Consider the following 13,425-nt stretch of genomic DNA (forward strand, 5'->3'; position numbering starts at 1 on the left):
ACAACACACGCTTTCCACTCTGCAACACAAACACAACAACACAACACAAACACAACACAAGCTTGCGACTCTGCGTAGGGGCGCCACCTGACAAAATACTTCTGGTGTCGAAACGGGCCCACCGCGCCGGTCTCGACCACGGAAGTGTTTTGTCAGGTGGCGCCCCCACCCAGAGTGGCAAAGGTCGGAACTTGGAGGGAGTGGAGGGGGGTCTGTTACTTTTGCCCCCGATGATACACTCGAGCAACGCTGTGGCCAGCACTCAACCTCCGAACAAAGTGGAGCCGCTTAAATGAACGCACGAAAAAGTCTACAAAGCGTGCTTGTATTTGCAACGGAAATAGCTAGAAATAATTTTATTCCACGCACGCTGCAACCAAAGGGCGGGCGGCCCACGGCGCAACCCGGAGGCACTGCGTGTGAAATGGCCGAGTGCAAAGTGCACTGGCGGCGCACTCTGAGTACGCGCTACGACCACCGATCGCCCCATTCCGCGCAGCAAGCAAAGATCCAGAATTCGAACATATAGAGCGAAACTGGGCAGACTGTCGAACGAAAACCCAGGGAATATATCGCATAACTGGCCGTGCCTAAACACGCGTGACCTGCCCTCCACGCAGCACCGAAGCCTTATAGCAATGCTAGTTTAGTTTTTAGCCTTATGGCAAACGCTGCTACATTGTTGATATTGTCCTTTTTACGCGATAGCGTAAGGAGCTCTCTTCTGCTGAGAACCCGGCGCCGCCCGTCGTCAATAGGAAAAATTCAAGAATACAGAAAAAGAAAATAGCCAACATTGGGGTTCCAACCCAGGCCCTCTATGTGACAGTAGGGCACGCAGCGCGTACGCCATGATGTGTTTTGTTTGACATAGTACTTATTACAGTAAAGCAATTTTCTATGTACATGATCTATGTACAAACTATGAATAAAACATTCGCAAATCAACAAAATGCAAAATACGAAACAGCTAAACAACCAAGCACGAGAAAAAAGGCAACGCAGGGCAAATCACTGCTACATCATAATACGACACATCTAAAAACGATACACTAGAAATAGGCCAACGAAGAGCACACCACTAGGAGTGGTTGCCACTCCGGCTCAAACTCAGTCTGGGCATACAACAGGCTCACAATGTCGGTCCATCACGCGCGTTTTCCAGATGCTGTGTAGTCCAATCAAAAAGGGCATGTCTAAGGGTTCATTGACAAATGGCAGTGCTGTGAGATATCGTGCAGAATGTGGCGTCAAATTGTCTTTTTTTTTTCTGTGTCTGTTGCAGGATATCCCTAAAAAATGTTGTATCTGTCCAACCGATGAAACAATGCTCAATAGTTTCTGGAGTCTCACAAAGGCGGCACTTTACCGTGGACACAAAAATGCCCTTTTTTTCTAAACACGTTTTAACGGTCAATGCCCTCTATGTAGATTATTGAAAAATGTTTTGGTACATGGCTGCAGGGGCGTATTACATGCTCTTTTGAGTACGCCATGTCCCAGAAAACCGGAGTAGATATAACGGTACATGGGTGGAGGGAAGAGCATACAAATTAAATCCTTGTACAACTTTTTCCTCGACACTGAAAACAGGCACTCGGGGAGAAACGAACAAGCAGGAAACGAACAGCCAAACACACCTCTTGCATGAAGCCCCACAAACGCAGGATATATGAGAAACATTAGAAGACACAGCGAGGTTCGGTAAAACATGAACTAAATTGACTTGCAAGAATACACGCACTATTGGGTGTGTAGTGTCCCGGCAAAACACGAAACGTGAAACTATCTGCCGGACATATAGATGGATTAACCCAAGGCCGCCAGCGCTTACAGGCTGGAAAAGCTTATCACGCCTCATAGATTCAAAAAACGAATCCCTCACAAAAGTGGCGAAAACTCTGTGAAAACGCTGCATATACAGTCTTGTGCAATAAATGATTTGGAGTGCGTGATAAATTTAGTGGCGAGGAATAGATTACATGCGGTCGCCCTGCCAGAAATCGAGAAACCATGGGGGACAAAAATCTGAGCATAGCGCTGCAGAGTTGGCACACGGTCTTTCCAGTAATGTGCACTGTGCTTATCTTAAAGGAACGCCAAGGTATTTTGGTGGCCTATGTGTCGATTGCATACCAGCATAATCAGCAGGTGTCGATCCCCATGTTACAAAAAAGAGGCCGCAACTCTAGAACGATTAATCTGAGCTCCTTACACTGAGTCAAAGTCCTCCGTTAAACAAATAACCTTTTCGGTGCTTGGCTTATCAGCACAGAAAAACGCGAGGTCGCGTGCATAAGCTAATACGCTCAGTTCGTGACCCATAATACGCGAACCACTGACAGCTCTACTGTTTTAATGCAAACTAGAAGCATGCAGTGGGCAACCTGGTTTCACAGAGGACTGATTGAACACTGGTTGTGAGAGACAGCAATTTGCTTGATTGTAAATAGGTCACGGGGGGTCGTTGGTTGGTGTACTGGTGTTATAGCAACTAAATAAAACGAATATAAATATGGTAATAAGGCTCGGAAAATGTGTGGAATGAGAAAGCGGCTTTATGGTGCTCCATTATACTGAAAAAAGTGGCGTCCGTGTGTATAAGTATGTAGTGGCGTAGTATATGCCATGCAGTGTAACTGTACTGTCGGCCTTGGAGGTCGCAAGAAGTTAGTCAGCACTCAGAATGACATGACGAATGACTTTTCTTTTCAGGCTGGGTGACCTTGTATAGGGGAGTAATAAAGTGACAATTACGAGCCAATAAAATGCAATACAAAAAACAAAAAAACGAAACAGAAACAGTACACAACAGTAACCAAGACAGTGATTGGTAATTGTTAACCGGTAACATGATCGGTAATTGTGATTCTAATAAACCTCCGTGATCTGTAATGTGATTGTGGATTGGTAATCGGTAGGAAATGGGAAAGAAAATGTACAAGAGGAGGAAAAAAGAGGAGAAGGCACTATCGCGTCTTACGGCAAAACTTAAGCATCCCCACCTTTTTCATCGTTTCTGCATCGTTGCATTAACCTAAAAGTTGCATTAAAAGTTGAAATAACTTTTTATTTCTCTGAATAAGCATTTTGGACACGTCTATGCAACTTCACCTGCAATGTAACTTTCCTAGACCAGCTATCCGCCACTTGTGAGAGCACATTTTAGTCGTCACTCTGCAAGGAGCGAAGAGAGCAACACTTGCGCACCACACGACGCTGCATAACGTATGCACGAAGCTCATGCACTCGCCTTCTAACGGATACCATGGCCTCAAGTACAAGTCCAGCTTTCTCTGGCAAAAATTTTGAAAACTGGAAAATTGTAACACACTGTTATCGAAGTATTGGTAATGGTCCATTCTTCTGATATGTAGCAAAATCTTTTTTTTAAAGTGTTTCCACCGATCGTATCGAACAGTTAAGACTGCCATAGAAAACCGATGGGGAACGCTTTTGAAGACAACAGAAATGTGAAAATAAAAAAATACAAGACTGCCGTCTAGTGATCTGCGGATATATTGATTGGTATAGTGAAATCTTACATTATATGAAAAAAATGCGTTCATAAACGGTTTCCCGCTCAAAAATGCTTTTGTCCAAAATTGCTGGGTATGGACCCACATGTGATAGTTGCAGTTGTGAAGGAATAATGCCGAAGGTTTTCTTAAGAAATTTTGGGGTTGTGCATTTCCTTCTAAGGCAGGCAGTGCCTTACATACGTAAGCGGAAAATTTCGCTAGTTCAAAAACATAATTCTGCGTTTTTATGGAGGGCCCCGCCGCGGTGGCTCAGTGGTTAGGGCGCTCGACTACTGGTCCGGAGTTCCCGGGCTCGAACCCGACCGCGGCGGCTGCGTTTTTATGGAGGAAAAACGCTAAGGCGCACGTGTGCTGTGCGATGTCAGTGCACGTTAAAGATCCCCAGGTGGTCGAAATTATTCCGGAGCCCTCCACTACGGCACCTATCTCTTCCTTTCTTCTTTCACTCCCTCCTTTATCCCTTCCCTTACGGCGCGGTTCAGGTGTCCAACGATATATGAGACAGATACTGCGCCATTTCCTTTCCCCCCAAAAAACCAATTATTATTTATGGAGGTAAAACGCTAAGGCGCACGTGTGCTGTGCGATGTCAGTGCACGTTAAAGATCCCCAGGTGGTCGAAATTATTCCGGAGCCCTCCACTACGGCACCTATCTCTTCCTTTCTTCTTTCACTCCCTCCTTTATCCCTTCCCTTACGGCGCGGTTCAGGTGTCCAACGATATATGAGACAGATACTGCGCCATTTCCTTTCCCCCAAAAAAACCAATTATTATTTATGGAGGCAAAACGCTAAGGCGCACGTGTGCTGTGCGACGTCAGTGCACGTTAAAGATCACCAGGTGGTCAAAATTATTCCGGAGCCCTCCACTACGGGCACTTCTCTCTTCCTTTGTTCTTTCACTCCCTCCTTTATCCCTTCCCTTATGGCGCGTTTCAGGTGCGCAACGACATATGAGACAGACACTGCGTCATTTCCTTTCCTCAAAAACCAGTTATTATTATTATTATTATTATTATTATTATTATTATTATTATTATTATTATTATTATTATTATTATTATTATTATTATTATTATTATTATTAATGTTATTATTATTAAAAACATAATTGCTTAACACCCGAGGGAAAATGCTTGCGATATAATGATAATGTTGTTTTAGAGAGATTATCTGAGCAATAACATATATTTAGAGCACGGCCTTGGTGGAATTTATAGCTTAAACGTTTGGCTAACATTAACGATCGATGACGCACATAACGTTAGTGGCTAGTTTTCACATTAGCATGACGTTTCAGTGTAACACGCAACATTGTTCAATTTTACGCAGCAATTATGTAACATCATTCTAATGTTTGCGCTAACTTTGCCGCAGGCCGGCGACACTTGATGAACACGTACCTCGATAAAGAACGTGTGCAACAATTTTTCGAGACACGTCAGACTTCGAATACTGCTGCGTGAATCCGTCCACTGTACCCTGCAAAAAATACCACGTCTGTTCGGCGTGCCTTTAGCCGCAGCCTTTTCCGAATTCAAGAACGTTCATTGGGGCTTCCCCATTCTAGTTTTCAAAAGCCGCGTCGCACACGTCACTCCCGCAGAGAGAGGACCCAGGAGCGCCGACTGCTAAACGTCGGCAAGACGTGTCAAAGAAAGTTTTCCCGCTGCGGCAGTGCCAGGGCGGTGTCAAACTCGCAACCAGAAAAGTAGTTCTAATTTGGGACCGTGCCGAGATGGGGAGGACGAGCCATGGCACCACAACTCGCCAGTCAAGCTGAGCTACACATCACTGCGCTCATCATTCTTGGATTCGATATGGCGCCTAGCCAAAGCCCATAGGTGGCCGCTCCAGTTCTTGGAGTTTAGCTTCTACGATGTGCGGATGACGTCCTTAATTGGTCCTTACCTCCTACGTTCCTCGGGCTGAACTGAACTGTTGTCTATAGCAGCCCCTAGGAACAAATAGCGACTTACAAGGCGAACACAGGAAGCGCGACTCACCGGACATGCGCAAATTTTAGAAGCAGTAACGGACGATGTACACCAACAGTCTAGGCAACCCTGTCGTCCTCAGTGCCAGTCTCGAGATTGATTTGCAATTTCCGCCCCAAAGTCACTGGGTGAAATCTTGGCCGGAAAAACCGCCTTTTCTGTCCTCATGTGCACATTTCGTCTGTGCCGGCTACACCTCCTGCATTCGTGCCCGGCCATCCTCCCAAACCTTTAGCACTGTTTCCGCTGCTTTGAAATTTCGATCGACGACCTTCGGAGGGGGGGGGGGGGGGGGGGGGGGTGAACTGCGCGCGTTGCTGAAGCTCCTCATGTAACCGACTGCCAGGATAGTTGCACAGTCCTCGTTAAGTGCATCGGTGACCACTCAGAAAGCGCCACTTTCTGTAAGTAGCGAACTGTGCTCTAGGACAAAGCCTCATTTGCCGCGCGACAGGGGGAGGTCTCTTGTATTTCGCCTCCGCCACGAGCGGTTAGCGCAATCTGGTAGAAAAGCCGCCGTCGTATACTTTCTGAGTGCGTGCCCGCTCATTTCCGGCATCTGAGGGCGAATTACTCAGGGTGAGGGAGCCACTGCAGAGGCCGCAACGACTTCTCGTTGATCGCGCCGCTTGCTTTCCGATGCACCATTTAATGATGCCTGTGATGGGTGCAGCCGTCAAAGGGAACGGCCGAGAGAGCCGCAGAAGGCGCATTCGTCACATCACGGAGCAGCACCAGAAAACTTCCAGCCAGAAAAAAACCATTGGGTCCAATTGGGCTTGCCAATTGGAACCAACTGGACTCAATAGGGCCACCAATAAGATTGACGAATCCAATCGGGCCGTCCACTCGAATCCATTTGATTAAAATTGGAGAGTGAAATTGGTTTTCATACTTCCAATTGGACAGCCCAAATACTTTCGCCTTCAATTGGGCGGTCCAATTAGTTTCCCTACTTGGAGTAGGAAAATCTAGTTGGATCAATTCAATTCAATTCAATTCCATTTATTTTCCAGAAAATTCTGGCGGCTGCCTGGACTAAAAGCTGTAGGTATACAGCTTGACGAGGCCCAGGCAGCCGTTACAAGGCATAGAAGCAGACTTTGTTGAGAACATTTACATACACACACAAAAAAACGAACACATAGTCAGGTTACAGATTTCACAAAAAACAGGACAGCCAGAAAGCACAAAATCATCAATAAATTACAATAGGGAAATACAGAAAAACATATTTACATAAGATACAAGGGAGCAGCTGTACTTGGGCGCGAATTATACGTCAGGAATTATTTTTGGAGAAATAATTCACGCAATGCTTTCTTAGTAGGGTTATTTATGTCTTTATATTTATTTAAAATTACTGGAAGATTGTGCTGTAGTGCTTGGAACTTATAGTCAGTGCGAAAATGGGGAACTAACCAAGTGTCTGTGTTGCGAGTATTAACTGTGTGATCGTTCTGTTTCAGTAGCGCAGTGCCTTCTATCATAGACCTAAAGGATGACGACAAATGAAATGAAAGCAATATTCGTAATTCATACATACTTTGAATTTTTAACACACTGAATGTTTCAAAAGCTTGCCGTGTGTGGCTTAGGTAATCAAGATTGGCAATGTGACGTATAGCTTTCTTTTGCAGAAGGTAAATTTTTTCTAGGTTGGTCTTAGTTGTTGCCAACCAGACTAATGAGCAATAGCTTATTTGCGAGACAAATAATGCATTATATATTTGTAGCTTTATTTTACCAGGAAGGAACGCGCGGCAACGAGCAATCGCACCTGTTCCCAACGAGAGGTTTTTATTATCTTCTCAACATGCGAATCCCATGTAAGGTGTGAAGAAAACGTTACAACTAGTATGGTGTGTTTGTGAACAATTTCAATTTCTTCACCACCACAAATGATCTTTTTTTCTTGAAAATTTTTGTTTCTTGCACAAAATAACATAACTTTCGTTTTTGCAGGATTAATTTTTAGTAGATTAATATCAGACCATTCACGAAGCCGATTAAGAAGTTGATTACACTTGGTGACTAGTTCATTCACATCAGGACCAGAGAACAAAATCGTGCAGTCATCAGCGTAAATAATGAATTTTAAACCTTGGTCAATGTTCACAATACTCTTTAAATAGACATTAAATAGCAGAGGGCCTAGTACACTTCCCTGAGGTACGCCCCTGATTATAGGTAGTAGAGATGATTGGTGGTTTCGAATATATACACACTGTTGTCTCTCAGCTAAGTAAGATTTTATTAAAGATAAAGGGTTGCCACGAATCCCATAGACTGAGAGCTGGTTCCTGAGGTTCCAATTGGATCCAGTTATATCAAATTGGAAACCCAATTGGCTAGTATAATTGGTTTCCTAGGGTCAAGCCGGATAGTGTAGTTGTTGCATAAATGTTAGAAAAATGCAAACCGAGGCAAAAGAAAAAAAGCTTTCGGATCCAATTAGGCATGCATTACAATTGGATCCAAGTGCAATCAAATGGGCTGAGTTGGTCAGCCAATCGGACTCATGAATTCAGCAGGGTAGCCCAATTGTTTTCAGTTGGATCATCATTTTGGGAGTAGATTATGGGGGGTGGGGGGGGAGGCGGGAGGGGGGATGATTGGTCAGGCAACATCGTCCTCCGACCCTTGGATCCTACACTGATGGCCTGTAACCTGCACAGCCGCACTGCTACCACGCGTTTACAATATAAGGATAGTTTACAGGTGAAATGGCATCTACCACCTTCGACTTCACATCTGCACGCGCGGCGCATACTATACATTGCAAGAGGGCCCGTCGGCGAGCTCCCTCTTGTCGAAATAGGTGATCGATCATTTGTGTTGTTTTCTGATCACTATACTGTAGCGCCCTGCCTTACTGCTACTTGGCCTGCATTATCTCACACACACACACACACACACACACACACACACACACACACACACACACACACACACACACACACACACACACACACACACACACACACACACACACACACACACACACACACACACACACACACACACACACACACACACACACACACACACACACACACACACACACACACACACACACACACACACACGCGCGCGCGCACACACGCACGCGCGCACACGCACGCACACACGCGCGCACACACACACGCACACACGCACACCTACCTACTTGCGTCACTTGAGGGAAGCTTACGACACAAGCAAGAAAGCAAGATGCTTTCCCGCCTTTAGACAGCTGCCTTTAGACAGTCGTCGCTAAAGTGCCCACCGATGTACGTCATTGGCGCGCGCTGCAGCCATCGGGCGCAGATATGGGCATCCTCACGCGGGCGAGCCCTCATGAGGGCGTCCTCATCCTCACCTCGTGTGCATTTCATACGGTGAGGTGAGGCTGAGGGAGGATGGGCGCATGAAAATCCGTGAGGACGAGGGTGAGGGAGGAAAGACGTTATGACGTGAGGGCGAGGGAGGGCAAGATGCACTGTCTGAGGGCGAGGGTGGTGGCCCGAACCGTATACTCCGGGCTAACGTTTTTGTCAGTGTAGCCTGTTATGATTTCCCGTTTTAAAGAAGCGTTAAAAAATTCTCCAAAGAAATACCCGTATCGTTTTGAAAGCCCACAGTTCCTATAGATTCAATGCTCTCTTTCAGTATCATTAAAATTTCACTTTAAAGGATAGAATAAAACATGTTTTCTATGTCAATCGAAAAGGCAAAGCCTCCAGAAGACAGCTCCTCTTTCGAGAGAAAATCAATGACATCTTTGGACTTGGCCACTCTGAACGGATCGTTGCGTTGACAGGAAAGAGCTTCAACCGCTTTTGGATGAACCGGGAAAGGAGACCCTGCCAAGAGCCTCCTTCAGAGAATAACGCACACAGGGGGATTTCAGGCTTGTGTGTTTTTAGCCGAAAAGAATACTGTCAAGCCATTCTTGTCAGCACCTTCAATCCTTTTTGCAGACTAGCCAAATTCAGGTCTGTCTTGCAGGTGCTGGTGTTGTATATTTCGGGGTAGGTCCTGTTGTGTTGCAGTGGATTCGGATACGTGTTCGTTTGCAATTGCCTCCAGGTTACTGCCCGAGCTCTGCATAGTTTGTTGCTAGGCAGAAGAAAGGTCCGGCGGGCCAGTTAGAAGGCTTTGGTTAATTCGTTGAAGCCTGTCAGCCTACCTCTCCGCCCGTCTTCACCATGGCTCTCTCTCCGGCACGGTTTCCTAGACCTCGTGCGACGGAATGAGCGATCTCGTTGAGGTTGGTGAGGTGCGGAGAGATGTCCCGCAGGCGTGCGGGGAACCGAACTAGCTCGACCTTGTTGTCCGGTAAGCGTTTCAGGTTCTTGATTATTCGGCAGGCTTCCACGGATATTCTCCACTTGGCGTAATTCTTTATGGCTGTGCGCGAGTCGCTAACCACGACCCCGCAATCGTGATCGTATATGGCGAGTGCGATGGCTAATTCCTCGGCCACTTTGGCGTGCCGGGAGTTTGCCCTGGCGGAGTGGATAAGCGTTCCGGCAGTGTCGACGACCGCAACGGCGCATCGTCTCGATATTCGGCAACGCCCACGAAGCGCACTTCCCCGTTGACCCGCAGCAGGGCCTCTATTCTGCCTTGATTTTACGTCGGGTGTACGTTTTGCGCGACTGGGGCGACTTGGTCTCTGACGCATCCGCGAGCTGAAAAAAAAAAATTTATGACACAGGTTTCGTCACACACGAACACTCAAGTTTCCCGCTCTTCTGAGCTCAACTCACGGCTCCGCAATCCTCACAATACATAACACATTACAGCAATTACAACGTAAAAATTTGTTACATTATCAAAATAACTTGTTTTTGCTTCTTTATTTTTGATGCTAGTTGTGTGCTAATTATTGTGGTTAAATGCAGCCAAAATGACTCCTCATGGCCGTGTTCAGCCAATCCAAGGTGTGATCCGATCCGAAACGTACTGGGGCGACGCAGACTCAATTTCAAGACGAATAAGCGGGATCTCTGCGTGAAATATCGTGTTCGAACTCGACAGTCTGCCCTTGCAAGTGCTTGTGATTCTCCCAGGGCTGAAAATACAGCATATTTTGTTTGTGCCAGTGTTTGAACAGCTGCTTCAACGCCGGCCGGAAGCGACCGGCACTCTTGACAAGCTGCTGAACAGGTTGGCGTCTCTGTTTACTGCTGATGGGCGAACGTGTTCATCTTTGGATGTGTACGGCGCATGCAGGTCAGAAGCAAATAGCTTAATAGCTCTGAAGCTTATAGTTAGCACGTCCATTTCGGATAGAAAGCAAAGGTTTCTGTACTATTTCTGCTACGAACTGATTGAGTACTCTAGTTGCTGTATTTGTGCAGTCAGCGGTTTGCTGAGATTGGTATTGTCAGTATTTTTAAGATCGCTGAGTTGAGGTTACATTATGGTTAGCCGCGGAGTCGGTTTTGAACGTGGAGTAGCTAGCATTGATGGTGGTTTCAAAGTTTCAAAGTCGTGACATTGAAAGACAAGGATTGCTCGGGACTTCGGTTGACAGTAAATTTTATTTTCTCTCTCCCCCTCTCTGTCGCTAAACAGAGCGTGGGATTGTGTTCCGTGCTCCTTCCTTTGAAGGCTGGAGAGTACTCAAACAAGACAAAACTTTACCTCAACCCAGCTGAGCGAATGACCAGGCGAACGCGAAGTCATCGTGCTTGAGTCAGTTTGTCCCGTTCAATTTATTGTTAGACGGCATCATACGAATGCTTAGCCTTTTGTCACATTCATTTTCTTTCAAATGTGTGAAAAGGTTGACGGCTAGCGGCTCAGGTTTTTGGTTTCGATGTATTAACCACTTTATTAACCACGCGTGCGGAGCACAGAAATAGTAGTGAACAGCGCAGAAAACACAGACGAAAAAAAAAAAAACTCAACTTTGTCTTGTGTTATTTTTGGCCACGTTTTTCTCGCTGTTCATCCAAAAAGTGTGCACCACCAGGTAGTCCGTGTTTTTACATTGTTAGATACAAAGTCAATCAGTGTTATTTAGACATTTTTACACATTGTTGCTCTAAAACCAAAGCCCATAGCTCCCAGTTTTACTGTAATTAGCATTGTGTCACACAGATGCATTTATTTTCTTCCAATGTAATGCTTATTATGTTCACCTAAAAATTTCCTCGTCAGAATTCTCCAGAAGTCGAGCCATTTGATCAACAGAGCGCTGCTTGCTGGGAGCAATGCTGCACTTTTATTTTTCTTGTAAAAAAACATGATTTTTGTTGTGCACTGTCAATACAACTGTAAAGAGTTCATATCAGATATAAATGACAGCCTTCATGCCTTGTGACATCCAAGCCATATTCATTGACCTCTCAGAGGCATCTGACAAAGCCTTGCCTTTTAAGACTACCGCTGTTACGCAGGTGTTTTCAACAGAAGTTCAGTTGAACGTTAGTTTAACTGAACAGTAGCTAGTGGTGCTACACAGCAACATCTACTACCGTTGAGATCTCAAAGGCAGTTCAGTTCAACTGTGGTCAGGAGTCGGGTCAACTAACAAGGCGGTAGTATCAAATATTAAGATTGATAAAAAATTTCAGAAACAGAGTGCAGTATGTTTCCTACTAATGGTGCTTTCCTTTTTTTCCTATGGACTGCTAGGAACTCTGTAGGGACCACTCTTTTCCTTGTGTATGCATATACACCGGTGACCTCCTGCGGTGTGTTGAGTCTGACGTTTTACTGTATGCCGATGTTGTGCTGATGACTGCTTCATTTACCTCAGAATTTCTGAGCCTTCAAACACCATTCATATGCACGCAGTCACTGATAATTTTGCTGCATGGTGCAAAGTTGGGATGTGGAATTTAACTTAATCTAAATGCATGTTCATGACGAAGTGCAAAGCAGATAATGCTTTTTCTTGGTTCTGACAGCATTGTGAAAAATGTAACCGAAAAGCTCGCGCTTTTTATGGGCAGCAAAGATGAAAACGAAATGAAAGAAAGAGCTGTCTGTGGATGGACCAGCAATGCATGAAAATGTGTCACAAGATTCTTTCCTTACTGATTTCATCAGTAAATTTGACTGCATATCGGGGGAAAACAGTCTGAAGGTATTCAACACGTGGCAAAGTCCTGCCCTCCTTGTGCAAAAAAAGAAAGAAAAAATAGCACTGCGCACGCTTACAAAATCTGCAAAACTAACATAAGGAAAATAATTACAGCAGAACAATAACAAAAATAAAATTGTGAATTGCAGAGTTCGAAGTCCCAAAGTGCCTCGTGGGCTATGAGAGATTCTGTAGTGGAGTATCCTGGATAAATTATACCACCTGTGGTTCTTTAACATCTGATATGACATTGTATACCATACAGGCATCTTTTGCATTGCGCCTCCTCAGCATACATGCAGTAATCAATTACACATAGCACGTCAAGAAGAACAGAAAAGCAAAGTAGAGAACGAGCATTTTAGGCTTGATAAAAAACACACTCTATCAGTAGCATTCATAAGCAAATTTATTGCATTTAGGATCTAATCTATTTTTATTAATAATTTGGCTTGTGCAATGAGCTTGCAAGAGAAAACTGCTTTGTGCAGCATCAACTGTATTTTGGATAACTATGGCTTACATTTATGTGAGGAAACTTTTGCACCGCTTATATATAACGTCGTCATCACCATTAATTAGGGCACCACAGCACAAAAAACTCGCGTCCTGTTGGCCATCGCCACACCAGTTGTGGCTACCGTATTCCAGCAGTTTCGTACTTCTTAGATCCTAACCTGACTCTCTGCAACCCATTGTAATTTGCTCTGTTGCCCTAGCACACACTCAAGTGACCTCTCTGCATATCTTGCCAGAATTCATTTATCTCAATTATCTGGAACTTATCTTGATTATCTAACACCTT

At 45.1% G+C, this 13,425-nt stretch overlaps 1 protein-coding gene across 2 annotated transcripts in view; it reads left to right on the forward strand.

Moving 5' to 3' along the window:
- Positions 1-13,425, forward strand: part of LOC144127962 (mediator of RNA polymerase II transcription subunit 30-like) — a 57,394-nt gene that overhangs the window by 13,832 nt on the left and 30,137 nt on the right. The window contains exon 1 of one of the 2 annotated variants that reach the window (XM_077660983.1): positions 10,463-10,693. The exons of the other annotated variant lie outside the window; for it this stretch is intronic. The gene's annotated coding sequence lies outside the window, so the exon portion shown is untranslated. Of the gene's footprint in view, positions 1-10,462; positions 10,694-13,425 lie in introns of those variants that run through there. 2 annotated transcript variants of the gene reach the window in all.

This window comes from Amblyomma americanum, chromosome 4 (assembly GCF_052857255.1).
Source record: "Amblyomma americanum isolate KBUSLIRL-KWMA chromosome 4, ASM5285725v1, whole genome shotgun sequence".
NCBI classification, from domain to species: domain Eukaryota; kingdom Metazoa; phylum Arthropoda; class Arachnida; order Ixodida; family Ixodidae; genus Amblyomma; species Amblyomma americanum.